We start from the raw sequence: 14,799 nt of genomic DNA, 5'->3' as shown, positions 1-14,799 counted from the left end.
ATCCGTCATCCGTTCTTATTGGGACAGGAGGGTACTGAACGTCGGGGCTGTGATCATCACTGGCAACCTACAACAGTGTTGGTTTTCAAGAATGTCTGAAAAAGAAAGCCTGAACGTTCTGATCCTAGCTGTCCAACGAGCCACTAGATAATTTTAATAGCGACCTGCATACTGTAGCTTCTGCCTTTATCAAAGTTTCCATGCACTCCCTTCTTCAGTAAAGAATAGAGGACATAAGTCAATTCTGTGTGCCATCTGTCATCGTTTTTACAATTTCTCAAATTAAAGAGACAGGCCAAAAATTTCATGTTATGTTGAATCCTAGAAACTCCTCTAGAAGAAATGAAATTGCAACTAAATTTACTTTGTCTCTCTTGAGGGAAAAAAAAAATGCATGCTGCTGTGTCATAACCTTTTACTCGCAGTCCCAATTTGGTATTTAGAATTGGATTATGAGGGGTTCTGCATGTGAAAGCCTGCTGTGTTTTGGACTCAGCAGCCTTTGTCCACATTCTGAATGACTTTGAGGTAAAGTCCCCAGTACAGTGACAGCAGCAGTGGCCTTTTGTGGAGGTGACGAGATGTACGGTCTCCTCAACGCAAACACATCTGGTCAGGACATTTTCAAAAGTATATCAGACAATCCCATTGATCTCATCTGAGATAGACTTAGAAGATTAAGTCCCAGCTTATGAGCTACAAGCTGACGGACACATTTTAAAAAATAAGTAACTGAGGGAGAAGATTGAAGAATGAAATGCCTATTAAATTACCATCAGAAAGAAACTAAAATAATTATTAGCTCAAAGTTTAGCACCCAGTTTCATAAAATATCACTCTAATTGTTTAAAAATACGGTAAGGAATTCAAGGAGATGGAGAATTGAGGACCCTTGAATAAAAGAAAATAGAAAGCGTGTGCATATCTGAATATTCAGCTATTTAAAAACTCCAAGAATAGAGTGCCATTAAATGCTGTTGAGTGAAACCCGTGAATATTCATTCAGATCATAGAGAAAATTTCCATTTCTTCATTCCGCATGACTACAGTTTGCAAGTGTATTCTGTGGAGAGGTGGAGTTGTGGGGAATTAAAGTCCAGTTTGACTAGGTTATGAGAACACTAGCTGTCCCTCAGCTTTGCTGCAGGCTAGGGTCATAAAGTGACCCTTAACATTCAGGATTCATTTTGATTTTAGAGACTGTTACTGCACAGATTTCAGAGGACTACTGGAAATGCCCTGTCTTCTCTGTGCTGTAGTCTATTTTTGCAATTTGAAACAGATTATGACGTGCAAAGATGACATCCAGCCCCACTGCTCCCATTAAGAGATAGTGACTTGGGTAGGAAGCCGTAGGTTGGGTGAATGGAATTTGCCATGTTACATTGACGTGCTGCGTACCACGTTCTCAGTTGATTGGCAGCAGCTGTTTACAGTATGCAGCGTAATCACTGGCACCCTTTAAAGGTATATTATCCTCTTAACACATAATAGTAATGCCATTTTCATGCTTTTACATTTGCTATTCATATTTTGAACTGCCAAGTCCCAAATCTGCCAGAACTAATTTAAGTTGTTTTTATCTAATAGTGGATAAGTTGTCAAATCACAATATAATGGCAGATAATTTTTTCTTAAACTATAGTTTTCCTTCTTGGGTATAATAGATAATATGAATATTTGTTAACTCTGACTTGATTGTCCACAGAAAAATTACAACTCAAGAGACTGTTATTGTGGAACGCTGTGATGACAAGAAGTGAAGAGAATATTATCTGGTTATTCTGAGCATTATAGGAAATTAACATGAGTCCACTAATCAGCCCTCTTCCAACCACCCTGACCCTCAATTTACTGATACTTGATTCGCCTAACATAGCCAGATAATGGAGATCTACCCTTGTTAATCCCAGCACCAAATCTTGTTGCTGCTTTTAATTTTAATACTTCAGTTATCTGATTATAACTATCTAGACATATTTACTTCTTGCATCATTGCCCTACGCTCACAAGTATTCCAGAATTAATTTTGACTTGGAAATATCTGGTGATTCCATTACTAATAGTTTAGAAAAGGGTAATCCCGTAACTCTGGTCATCCTACAGTTGTAAAATGGCTTACTTCTTGCCCTGGGACACCTGGTGTGACCCTCTCATAAGCCAACAATGAACAACCCAAGTGTACTGGGGGTGGTGCTACACTAGTGTTTCAAAAAGAAAAAGGCTTTTATCAAACAGAATATGTGAATGCTGGATTATTCCCTGTAAATTTGGTGACGTGTGAAAAGTTACGGGTTCTATTTCAGTGTTTCAGGATACCTGCAGGCAGCTCATGGGTTGTTACACTTGTTTTAAACCCTCCCTCTCAGTGAATTAAAAAAAAAAAAAGTGGTAAGAAAAGAATGCATGGGCCACATGAGATCATTATTAGTCAGTTATAAGCTCAGTTTAGTTTTTGCGTTAGTTTCCCCGATTACTTGATGGTACTTTGATGAAGACCCCTCTTATCGCTTAATCCTCATGCTTTTATGTTTGCTGGTGAACCACTTAAGTGATAATCAAATATGACCATGTGGAAAGGCATCAGTTTTTAATATGACCTTTGTTACCAGCCTGGGAATCCTTTCAAAACAGTTTGTAATTTTTTTTTTTTTTTCCCCCAGAGCAAGTTTAAAGGAAAGTGTGATTTAGTTCTTTTTGGTTTGTACATGCTTATACTCTTTTATCAGTGTCTATCGCAAATACCCCCCTGCTTATTTGAAATATATATAATCAATTAAACAGAAAAGGGCTGCTTAAATTCTCCTGAATCTATGGTTCGGCATGATTGGAGCAGACAATGGAAACGTCTGGAATTCATCACCGAACCAGTGCTTTTCTTACCTTTAGATATCGAGGACAATCTGTTAATTCTTTGTGCTCTACAAAAACAAACAAACATTTGAGGGCAGGGAGAAAGAAATTCCTCCTGTTTATAAGACTGTATAAATATACCAGAGGTAGCAGCATTCAGAGCAATTCAGTCAGCCTTTTGCTCTCTGAGTTATCTTGGGCAAGTCAGTTAAGTTTCTGAGTGCTGGTTTTCTCATCTTGTTGTTTTGAGGGTTAGCTGAGATTAGAAATAGCCCTTGGAAAAAAGCAGAACACTCTGCAAGTATAAAATGTTCTTCATGAATGTTTTCGTATAATCCACTGAAATAATTAATTTGCTCTGTCTTAGCTCCATGAAACCTGAACTTGGATATGGGTGAAACACTCTTCAAAGAAAAATATTGTACTCGCTTCTTTAGACCTAAGTCTGTTTTGGAATGAGGATCAAATCCTACCGTTAGCGTGATACGTACAAGGAAAAGGGAAAGAGACCTTGTGCACCATTCATACCCTGGCGCAGTGTTAGTGGCATCGCGAGTCAGAGTACCTTTTGAAATTGCATAAACTCAAGAGAAAGAACAAGATGATAGCAAACTAACCTCACTATAAGCTTATTCATACTCGGGTTATTATAACTTTGGGACCAGCTCCTTGGAGGTTTGGACATCTTTGTTCTTTATTCATAAACTTTTCATCCTGAGAACTAATGGGTTCACCAGCTTGCCACTTTTCATCCTGGCAAGAATGAGCAGTTTTACATCTCTAAAATGGCAATCTCATAGGCCCACTCTAAAGAAGGTGCAATCCTGTGAGAGACACAGAATTATCTCATTGCAGCCAGAGACTAGTGGGAATATTATTTTTTTTTTGAAGATAGTTTCAATCTGGGTGCTAAAATCAGGCTACATTTGATTCTACATTCAGAGATCTGTGGATGCTACAGCTTTTAAGACAGAATCCTCTGGCTGAAGCATAGAATATGTATGGGAGAATAGGGGGGAAAGTGTGGAAAGGTATACTGAGGCCTTAGGTTTAGACACATAAGCCAGATACCTGGGTAGAAAACTCTGTGGATGTTAAAAATGATGAGACTGCAGTTTCAGAGTGTGGGCTGATCTTTGTAGAAGCAGTGCTTGAAGCCATGACATTGTATAAAGGTAAGGAAGGAAGAGAGTGCAGAGAGAGGGGATTTGAGGATAGAATCTTTTTAAAAACTACATTTAAAGGGAGGAAGAGAGAAGGTAATGAACAGAGATAAAGAAAGATTGGTAGGAGCATAATCAGATCACATGAAGAGAGAAGGAGTTTCAAAGTAGAGGAAGTAGATTCTGTAGAAAGATCAAGGACAATGATATTAGCTAAAAATAAGCCTTTGGATTTGGCACTTGGGAGTCGTGGTCTATCTCTGAATTCCACGGGACCGAGGAGTGAGCAGGCAAAGTTGGAAGGGAACAAAGGAAGAACAGGGGACTGTGCGTGGGGGTGGCAGCATTTATCAGCAGAGGCAGATCAGGTGAATCAGGTGTTGCATCAGCAGTGGGAAGGGATCCTGGGGAGAGAAACTGAGGTGTAGGTGTTGGGAGAGGCAGTGGGGGTGTGTGTGTGAAGAGAATGACAGTGGATAATCCAAGGTTCAAAAGGAAGCCAATGAAGGTGGGGTCAAAACACAGGTAGAAAGGTGGGTAAGAGGCAGACACATTTTGTAAAGGGTAGGAGGAAAGCTGAGGGACTTGAGAAAAGAGCTTCTCTAACTGGATGAGCAGGAACTGTGGAAAGTGTGATCCAGAGTTCCAGAGGGAATTAGGAAGACAAAGCAGGGTGGCCTTGAGCAAATAGGGCCAGGCTGGAATGGACCTGCTCCACCTCATTGCAGCCTTTCCCAGGCAGAGCTCAGGAACCCAGGAATAAGAGGGCAAAAGGAGACAACAGGAAAAATCTAAGCCTGGGATTGACAGCATGAGTGAGAGGGAGGGTTTTACTTAGAGAATTCTTTAAATGACTGACTAATAAGTCAAAATTCCCACGAGATATTCTTTCCTTGGATTGTGACTGAAAAAGGATTCTGTGGTTCATCTGAATAATGAAACAATTAAGAAACGTCAAGATATTTTTGGAAAAGAAAAATGAGGACGGCCTTGCACTGGGTGTTATTAAAATAGATTATAAAGCTACAAGGTGTGGCGCTGGCTAACACAATAGGCAGAATGATCATTTGAACAAAATAAGAATACACAATTTAATCCAAATATATGGAGATATTTATTAATTTTAAGGGCATCGCTTCAAATCAATTGAGAAAAAAAGAGTAATTCAAAAAATGGTTTTTGGTTAGTGGTTTAACTATTTTTGAAAAAAAATCAAAATAAGTTCTGCATTTAAGGGTTCTTTGAAGTAGATTTAACTATTTCTCTTTCCTTTATTTAGTGAAATCCTTTCAGAGCTCAAAAGCAAAGAAATTGTAAAGAAAAATGGTGACTGATTTAATAAAACAAGAATAAAAATTAATAGCTCTTGAATGTCAAGAAAACACCACAAAATAAAGGCAAACATTAAACTGGCAAAAATATGTACACCATATAACAGGCAAAGGGTTAGTGTCCTTAATAGATATGGTGTACAAATCAATATGGAAAAATGTACAGTAGATAAAAAGGCACAGGTGAATAGATCCATTCACAAAAGAAGAAATACAGATGGCCAATAGGCATTTGAAAAAATCTTCAAGATAATTAGTAACCAAATTAATTTTTAAATCAGCAAGAAATTTTTTTTATAAAATTAAGAAAAACTAAAAAAAATTAGTGTTCAGCACTGTTCAGAGTGGAAGGAGATATCTGGCTTAATAGTGACTATAAATATTGGCTTATTCTTTCTGGAATTTAAACTGGTAATATGTATTACTATTATAACTGTGTTCTTATCCTTTAATCCAGTAATTTAGTTTCTAGAAGTTTAAGATAAAGAAGTAATAACAAATATATATAAAAATTAAGCAAAATTGTGTATAAAGATACTATTTATGATAATAAAACATTGACTATTCCCTAATATTCCATTATGGAATATTGTGGAATATTATATAATCATTAAAAATTATGTTCTCAAAAATACTTTGAGATATGGAAAAATGTCTCAGTATCTTACCAGGTGAAGTAAAACAGATAAGGCAGTATGCATAATATGACTACAGTTTTGGAAAAGAAAATATTTGAGGATATATGCATAGAAGAACAAATGAAAATGTTAACAGTGATTATCTTTGAGTACTGAGATCTGGGTGACTTTTTTAACTTTCTTCTTTATACTTATCCATATGTTCTAAATTGTCTATAAAATGTGCATTGTATTTATACTACAAGACAATAAATTTTATTTTAATAAAGAGCCATGCTGGGTAGAGGGCTAATAAAGTGTGGTAGTACACTGGGAACACAGGAAGCCCACTGAGAGGCTGCAAGTCCAAATGAAGATTAAGAGGGAGAACAGAGAAGCAGGGAAGGAACATTTTAAGGTCTGCGATCTTGGAAATGCAGTATCTCTGCTTGACAAAATCCAGGGCTGGGGAAGTGGAGATGGATGACATTGGAATGAAGAGAGGCAAAATATTAGAAAGGTCTTTGTCCTGTATACTGAAGCCTTCAAAAGTAGAGGCAAGTGATAGGGGGAAGAGGAACATTCTAGTGTGTACAGAAGCCCCTGGGGAAGGTGAAAATGGCTTAGAGGTCAGCATTCTCCACAGCAGGGGAGAGGAATGGCAGCAAATGCTGTGAACTTCATGAGAAAAGTGAGTGGAAAGTCTTAGGTCAGGCACTGAGAGCTGGGAATGAGAGAGAAATGGGGAAAGTCAACAGTCTGGCCTCTCTTCCCTGATTCCAGAGGGACTGGTAAGGAGGAAAAATGGGTTACTTCAGTGGGAGAGAGTCTTAGCCAGTTCAGGCTGCCATAAAAAATACCACAGACTGGGGGGCTTAAACGACAGAAATTTATGTTCTCACAGTTCTGGAGCCTTGAAGCCCAAGATCAAGATGCTGGCAGCATGAGTATCTGGTGAGAGCTGTCTCCTTGGGTTGCAAATGGCTGCCTTCTCACTGTGTCCTCACATGGCCTTTCCATAGTGTGTGGTGGGGGAGAGGGGAGAGAGAGAGAGAGAGAGGGCTCTTCCTCTTCTTATAAGGCCACCAATCCTACGAGATTAGGACCCCACCCTTCTGACCTCATTTAACCTAAATTACCTCCTAAAATCCCAGTCTTCAAATCCAGTCACAGTCGGAGTTAGGGCTTCAACATATGAATGTTGCAGGAACACAGTTCAGTCCATGGCAGAGAGTTTTTAGGGAAACAATATTTCAGGACAAACTCAAGTTTCAGAAAGTCAAGGATATGGAAGTTATGTTTGTGGAAAAGATCAAAGTTATTTTTACTCCATGACACAGCAGGTGAGGGCGAGGGCAAAGGAGCCAGTTAACTTAGGATGTGGCAAGACAAAACAAAGGACCAGATGGCCAAGAGTCGTGCCTTGAGGATAGCAGGCCTTGGCTTGGAAGGCTCTCTAGGTTACGGTGGAAGATTGAAGTAGAGAAACCCAAACAACGATTCCCGAAATGTTTCCCTGAAGCACCTGGACGGAGGAGGGAGAGAAGAGCAAGGAAGGTGTGGGGGACGGCTGCTCAGTCGGCTAAAGGAAACCACAGACTGGGTTCCTATTTTGATCAGGCTCAAGGTTTGTTTGATCTAGCGGTTTTTCCTTAGAGTTCAGTTTTACATATGCTCCGGCGCCCCAACCAGCTTGTGTATCTTCAGGATGTTTTTCCCCCTCTTTCTTTCCCTTCCTCGCGGTGTTTAGATCAGGGAGGGGAGGGACTGGGGGAACTGAGGTCAGCGGGCAGGCTCCCTCCCTGGTTGGTCAGGCTGTGCTCCTGACCCTTCCTCGGGACCTGTGATTAATACACGCTTTGTAGCAGAGACTTGGCAAACCCCATGCTCCCCAGGACTCGATTCATAATTCACAGCAAGCAGGAGGAGTGGGGTCTTTGTGGTGGCTTGTTTGCTCTCTGCAGCACAAAAAGCAATGCGTTCTGACCTTCACTGTTATCTAATCAGGAAGTAGCCAGTCCTGGCGTGTGGTTGAGTCCTCCTAGGGCTCTCTACAACTGTAAATTATGTTCCAGCTCCCCGGATCTGGGGCACGCCACACTTTACATTACTATTGTGTATCTTAAAATAAACAGCATCGCAAGCTGTTTATTTTGGTGTTACTATGTATGCAATTTTAAAACAGTGGTTACTTAAACAAATGTCTGTGTTCCCACAGCACTTGAAAGCCAGTGTTTGCTCCTGTGGTTTTGGGTTTTGTCACTTCTGTTTGGAATATATCTGAAATCCATGTTGCGAGCAATTGGAATGAACCTGGCAGCACCTAAGACAGGACCTGTTGTTGGGCCCTGACCTTCACTGTGTGCAGCTGTCTTCCCCGGCCCACCCCCCTGCCCTCTGTAGTGCCATATGCACGTGCACAAACCTGAGATTTTATTTTCTCTATGGGGCGCTCAGTTTATCCCCATGAGTCATCTAGAGGGTCCTTTAAGTTCCTTGATGCTGTGCAGTTTAACTGAATAAGTGGTATTTGTGATGATTCTATAACAAAATACTGCTTCCAAATACTCATGTAAAATCGTCGTTTGTGTGCTGTAAATGGAGTGCTTATTCCATTGACACAGCTGGGGCAAGATGAATGAGAAGAGGGGCAGTGGAAAAGATAGATGTAAAGTTTTGATAGTGACTTGCCCGGTGCCCTTGAGTCCTTCTGCCTCCACTGCCTGTAGGCAGGGGTGAAGTAGGGAGAGCCAGTGTCAGCACAGACAAGTCTTGTGGGCAGGACTTCAGTTTGATTCACAAGAGGCCACTTACTAGCACTGTTTCTTTGGGCAATGTTTTCAACATCTCCAATTCCTTCATCTGTAAAATGGGTAGGATTGTCTGGGTGGGAGGGGGGCTGGGTTAAATAGACTATGTGAAATAGCCTATCTCAGTGCCTTGACCTGAGTACCGGTACTCAAGAGTGACTCTTTCCCTTCTTCCTCCACCCTTCACACCAGGACATGAGTTATAGCTGGGGGTGGTCTGGGTATGGTCCCCTCAGCTTGAAGCTGCAGTTTATGTCATGTGGGACCCTCAGCATCTGATCTGGCCTGCTGGGTGATGCTTGGGGTGGTCATTACCCTGAATCTGCTTAACCATGGCAGATGGGGCCACAGCACTCCAGACTTCCTTCTCCATTCCCTGGCCCAGTTTTATGGAAAGAAGCATAGATTTGAAGTTCTGTATTATATATGTCTCACTTCCTGACATTGGTGGAGATATCTAAAAGCAAATTGTAATCATCTTTCCATCTTGATGGCATACATTTCTTCTGTTGTACTGGTACATGATAAGGGAACTTTGGGAATAGATTTACTGGTTAATGAATGGATGGATGAAAAGCCTGTGGATTCTTGGGTATTTCAAGAAGTCTAAATTCTAGTTGTATAATGTATTGCCTTTTATACTCAGACTAGAAATTGGTCTACACAAGTATAATGTTATTCTCACAATTCAGTTGAGGTAATGAAATAAGAACTTGCATACATGGTTATTATTTATGTTTTCTGCAAAAGTCAACAGTACTTTGAAAAATTTAGATTGTAAGCCTATTATATTGAAATCGCATAAGATAATAAGGCTAAAACACTAATCAGATGATGTGAGTCTTTATTGGCTAGATAGGCACATTTTTCTCTCTTCTAAAGCATATATACAAGGCACTAAGCTGTGAAGAAGTGAAAAAACTATCCCTTGACTCATTTAGATACAGGTTAGATCCAATAACTGGTTTTTGTTGCTCTCTATGAGTCCATGAAGGTTACCATGCAAGATATTTTGCGTGTGTAGATTTTTTATTCCAAATATAAAGAAAATACTCAGTGATCATAGAGAGATTGAAAGCTTGGGTAAGGGTTCAGTGTCTCATTAGCTTAGTTGCCTTGGGCAAGTTATTTAACCTTTAAACAGCCTCAGTTTCTTCCTTTGTCAAATGGGGATAATAATAATTCCTCCTCCCAGGGTTGTCAGGATACAGAAAGAAGATAATGCATGGGCAAAGCATTTACCACATGGTCTGTATTAAATACCGGGGAAGGTCAGTTCTTATTATGTTGACCCTTTAAGGGGTAACATTTTTTTTTAACTTTCAAAATTATTTTGAAGGTGAAATAATTTCAGAATTCTTGGTGTCGTTGATTCATCTCTGTCTTCAACACTGTACAATCCCATTTCCCCAGAAAGAACTAACCACAAACACATAAGAGGGGTGTGGGATAGAAATAAATGGGGAATAATGTTGGACTATAACTAGGTAATCTCCGTTTTCACTCTTCAAAGCTAAGAGGGCATCCTACCTTCCATCCTTTCTACGGTTGGCCAACCTTGTGACATACTCTACTTAGCGCTATTTTTCTTTCTTCATCTTCTTACTCCCTTCCTAATAATTAGACCTAATCTGGCAAGCTTTCTGTATATGTTAATTCTTTCTCCCCAGTTTTGGCCACCTCCAGCCATGTTGTCTTTGTCTGGTTTGACTCTATTTCCATCCTTCCTCATTACTTTAATCTCCTGTATGTCACTTACATCCGGAATTAAGATAATTGTGTTATTTTCTGTTGGTCTGCCTCATCGAAAACAGCTCAAAATTCATATTACGAAGAGAATGAAGGAGAATGTACTTTTTTGCCCCAATAACATTAGATGGCATAGTGACAACTGTGTGTTTGTTAAAAAGCAGTTAGCACAAATTAGAAATACTTCACAACAGATGTGTTTTGTGAAAGGATATGCTAAAAAATTAAACAGAGAATACTTTCCGGTTATAATTTTAGAAAAATATTGTGCAATGAAGCAAATTTACAATTCATTTAAAATCAACCTTTTTATAGAGTGTGTGCCTTCACGATAAAATTTTGACAATTCTGCAATTTGTTTCAGTGTTTCATTGAGGGGGTGGAAATCCATCTGCTAGTTATTTTGGGGGACACCATTACATCAATAAAATGATTCCAAAGTTGTACACAGATTTCATTTTAAATTAATGTGTAGCTGTTTTAAGTATAACTGACTTAGTTAAAGGTAAAGGTTTCTATTATATGAGTAATAGTAGGAATTTCTTTTTTCTTTCTGTCAAACGCAATCCCAGGGTACTGTACTCTCCAGGAACATTTTTGGGCCCTGGGTTCTTGCAGACATTTCTTATTTTTACCTCACTGACCCCCTTTTCAGCTGCTGGAGAGCCTTTTTTTTTTTTTGGAAAAGTTGCTGCCGTTGATACAGTTGCTATTAATCACTGTCTGCCATGGCGTTATGTAGGTTCTGATAACATCCCATTGAGTGGCTTTTGCAAGCTGGATGCTTACCAATAGCACTGGCCTTTGATATTCGGCTCACACCAGGAAAAAGAAAATGTAGAGTTAAAAAAAACTGCAAATAGGAAAAAGAACAAAAACTGGAGAAAACAGAGTGAAATCAAAAGCAGATAGCTTTCTGTGAGCAGCTTAGTTTGCCATGGGAGCAGTGAAGCTATAAATCTCAGTAGCGTTGTTTGAAAACTGAACACGAGGCTGCTAAATTTATCATTCATTCTTTGTTGTTTCTGGGAGGGTAGCAGCTCGCTGACTTGGTGAACTTTGGTTCCTGTCCCCTATCGATAACATTTAATTTTTCTCAAAATAAAATCAAAATTAGTCTTTTTCTGGATCAAAGGATACTGGATAGAGGATTTGACCAATTGTAGGGCAAAGGAGGAAAGGAAGACTGGCTTGGAGTCTTCTCAGTTATGTAACTGAGATTTCTTCCAACTCCTGACTGTGGGGCTGGGGTGCTTTTCTTTCATGGTAGAAGGAAAGGGTATACACATCTCCTGCTATATACTTTAAAAAATTTAAATCCATAAGTAGAATTGGAAAAGCATAGAGAAAGAAAGTTCACCGCCATGAGCAAATCTGGAGCTGATGAAGCTGCAGAATCCCCTCCTTTTGTTTGCACGAATGTTCTATGTTGCACTGCACAGAGGGAAAAAAAGGTAGAAAGCAAGCCTGCTACAGATGTGACTAGCTATGAATATTCATGAGGACCATTGCTCCTCCTCTCCTACAGCATCCAGGCCTTTCTGATCTCCCTCCTGCACAGCTCACAGATGCTCCCCCTGGTACTTCCTCCTCTTCCCCCACCTCAAATCTGCCCTCCCTGACCAACCCTTGAACAAGACTATGGTTTATTTCGATCACATCCTGGCGTGATACAGTGATCAGTGGCCTTAGAAGTGTGTGTGTGTGTGTGTGTGTGTGTGTGTGTGTGTGTGTGTGAGTGAATATACTCTTGCATCAAAACAAAGGGGGGGGGGAGAAAAAAGATGTAATTATCTACAGTTTTACAAATCCAACTCCCCTTAATGTTCATTATTTAAACCAGCAGCAATTACAAGTTCAAAGGGGTTTAGAGGGCCAGCAATCCGCATAATCACTGCCAAATGAAGCGGGACTCATTCGTCACAGGAGAGTACACCCTGAGCAGTGAATCATGCGTGCCATGACAGGCTCTGATTTACATAAAGCAGAAATCTGTGCCCGCTGGGGCTGCGTGTTACTTCATCTCGGTAGCCCCGTGGTACATGATTTTGGGGGGGCGTTAGGAAGCTGATCTGACTTCATACTTGGCAGAGCTTTACACTAGATGTTGACAGTAGTTACTTTAGTGTGGACTTGTGTTCATATAACAGGTTGGACCGTGATGCAAGTGAAATTCTCATTCTTGAAAAGAAAAGAACTTATTTCCCGAAAGTTTCTGAATTAGGTACTTTCATGGTTCAAAAGAACCAGAGTTTTGCAGCAGTTGTGTTTCCTTTTATTCCAATCTGTTCAGGTCTGTAGTTAAAATCAGTGATCCCGATAAGGAAGCAAAGCCCCTTGGGTCCAAGACCTGAGCAGACCTAAGGGGGTAATCCATTCCCCACCCTGAAGGCATTGAGAAAAAACCCCTAAGGCTTTCCCGGCTGGCATTGATTAGCATTGGCTAGCAAGGGTTGGGGTCCATCATTGAAGGAACCAGTGCTCTGAAGCTGGGCTTTATGTTACCAACCTTTAGAGGGCTTCCAACTGGATAGTTCAGGAAAACTACTTGAGAGCTGTCATCAGCCTTTGGAATCTCTTGGGTCTAAATAATAAAAATTCCAGAATTGGGTTCAACTGAAAATGAATTAGCTTCAGGATAACGATGGAAGACAACACAACAATATTTGTGGCTTTTTGTCTCCCATTCATAAACGTACTGGGATGTTCTGTCTTCTCCTTTAGGCAAAGCCTCATACTCAGTTGTCACTTGTTTTTCCCTCTTTTGGAGAGAACTTATCTTTCCACTTGTGGCTGAATCATCTTGCTATTATGTCACACACACACACACGCGCGCGTGCGCACGCACACGCGCACATACACACACACATCATTATCTCTTCCTCTTTTCTCAGATACGGAGCTGCATCCACACTTAGGATTTGAAGTGTTTGGGATTTGAGAATTAGGTTGGCAATTTTAGAGATTACCTACACTTATATTTTTGTGCTGGCTTTGAAGTTCAGATAATGGTCTTGTGGCTTTGTCTCTTGTAGCTGGGTCTACACTACACTTATATCAAAGCAGCATGGTTTAAAAAGTTCTTTGAAGCAGGTCACAGTAGTTTTTGAAGCGATGTGACAAAATAGACCTACCGCATCCTCAACCAGGCTTCCTGGTGCCCTGCTGGAGGGACCTCTTCACCTCCACCATGCAAAGACTTCAGGAGTTCCACCTTGCACTCCAGCCTCTGGAAAATTTGTTTTCCCTGGGTTCTTTCCTGTATTCTCTTCCCTAAAAGTCTTCAGTAAGTGGAGATCTGGGGTACCAAGTGTTAAGTTACAGGTATACTGAAGGCAACATACTTGGACTGAAAAGAGGGGTAAGTTAGGAATCTAATTCCGAGTTAGTCTAGTTAAGACACCCTGTATTAGCCAGGTTAAATGGGCAAGTCACTTAACCTCTTTGAACTTATCTGTAAAAAGGAGATACCTGTTTCTCTTCTAACACATAAGTTGTTGTAAGGAATGGTAGTTTTTGTTATTTTTACATGATGGCCAAAATTCTGAACTCATCAAGCTGTTTGTAGTTTTTGTTATTTTTACATGATGGCCAAAATTCTGAACTCATCAAGCTGTTTGAGTTCCTCCTAAAGTCATCTTTATTCCTCTCCTCTCTTCTGTTCATCTTTCTTCCTCAGAAGCAAGATTCTTTCACCCTCATTTCTTCAGGCCTTATTGTCATGTTCTGGCTGAGCTTTGCCATAATATGCCACCTGGTTTTTGGACTGAAAGGATTCTTCGGGACTCACCCAGTGAAATCTTCCAGTCCAGTTTCAATTCTCCCGCCCACACCTCTAGTGCCCTAGTGAAGCATCATCAACGTTTTGACCTATGTCCTCTTGTCTATCCTCTTCCTCCTCTAGAAGGAATCTGCCTTTTTTCTGTTTATGTGATTTAATGCCTTTTAAAACCCGAATACTGCCAGGTTTTTAGGGTCACTGAGATTGAAATACACATTTACAGAAGAAAAAGATTGGTAGACAGATTTATGCACTGTAATGTAGCCCAGAAATGCTCAAAAAGTTGAGTGGAAGAAAGATCATTCCAAGCTTTCATATATCTATCTGAAAAAATGCAATCAACAGTCTATAAGTCCAAATAAGATTTATAAATAAATTACTTAAAAATAGTCTAACAAAGAGTTTAATGTAATTGAATTTGTGTGCGCTAGGGCAATTTTAGTTAGCATACTGACAGAAATAGCCACATGATACTAGCTTGTGCAGCATATTGAC

General features: G+C 40.1%; 1 protein-coding gene across 5 annotated transcripts in view; it reads left to right on the top strand.

Moving 5' to 3' along the window:
- Positions 1–14,799, top strand: part of MEIS2 (Meis homeobox 2) — a 201,176-nt gene that overhangs the window by 68,415 nt on the left and 117,962 nt on the right. The window lies entirely within an intron of this gene.

Source organism: Lagenorhynchus albirostris, chromosome 1 (assembly GCF_949774975.1).
Source record: "Lagenorhynchus albirostris chromosome 1, mLagAlb1.1, whole genome shotgun sequence".
Taxonomy (NCBI): Eukaryota; Metazoa; Chordata; class Mammalia; order Artiodactyla; family Delphinidae; genus Lagenorhynchus; species Lagenorhynchus albirostris.
This window is presented reverse-complemented; position numbering and strand designations above follow the sequence as displayed.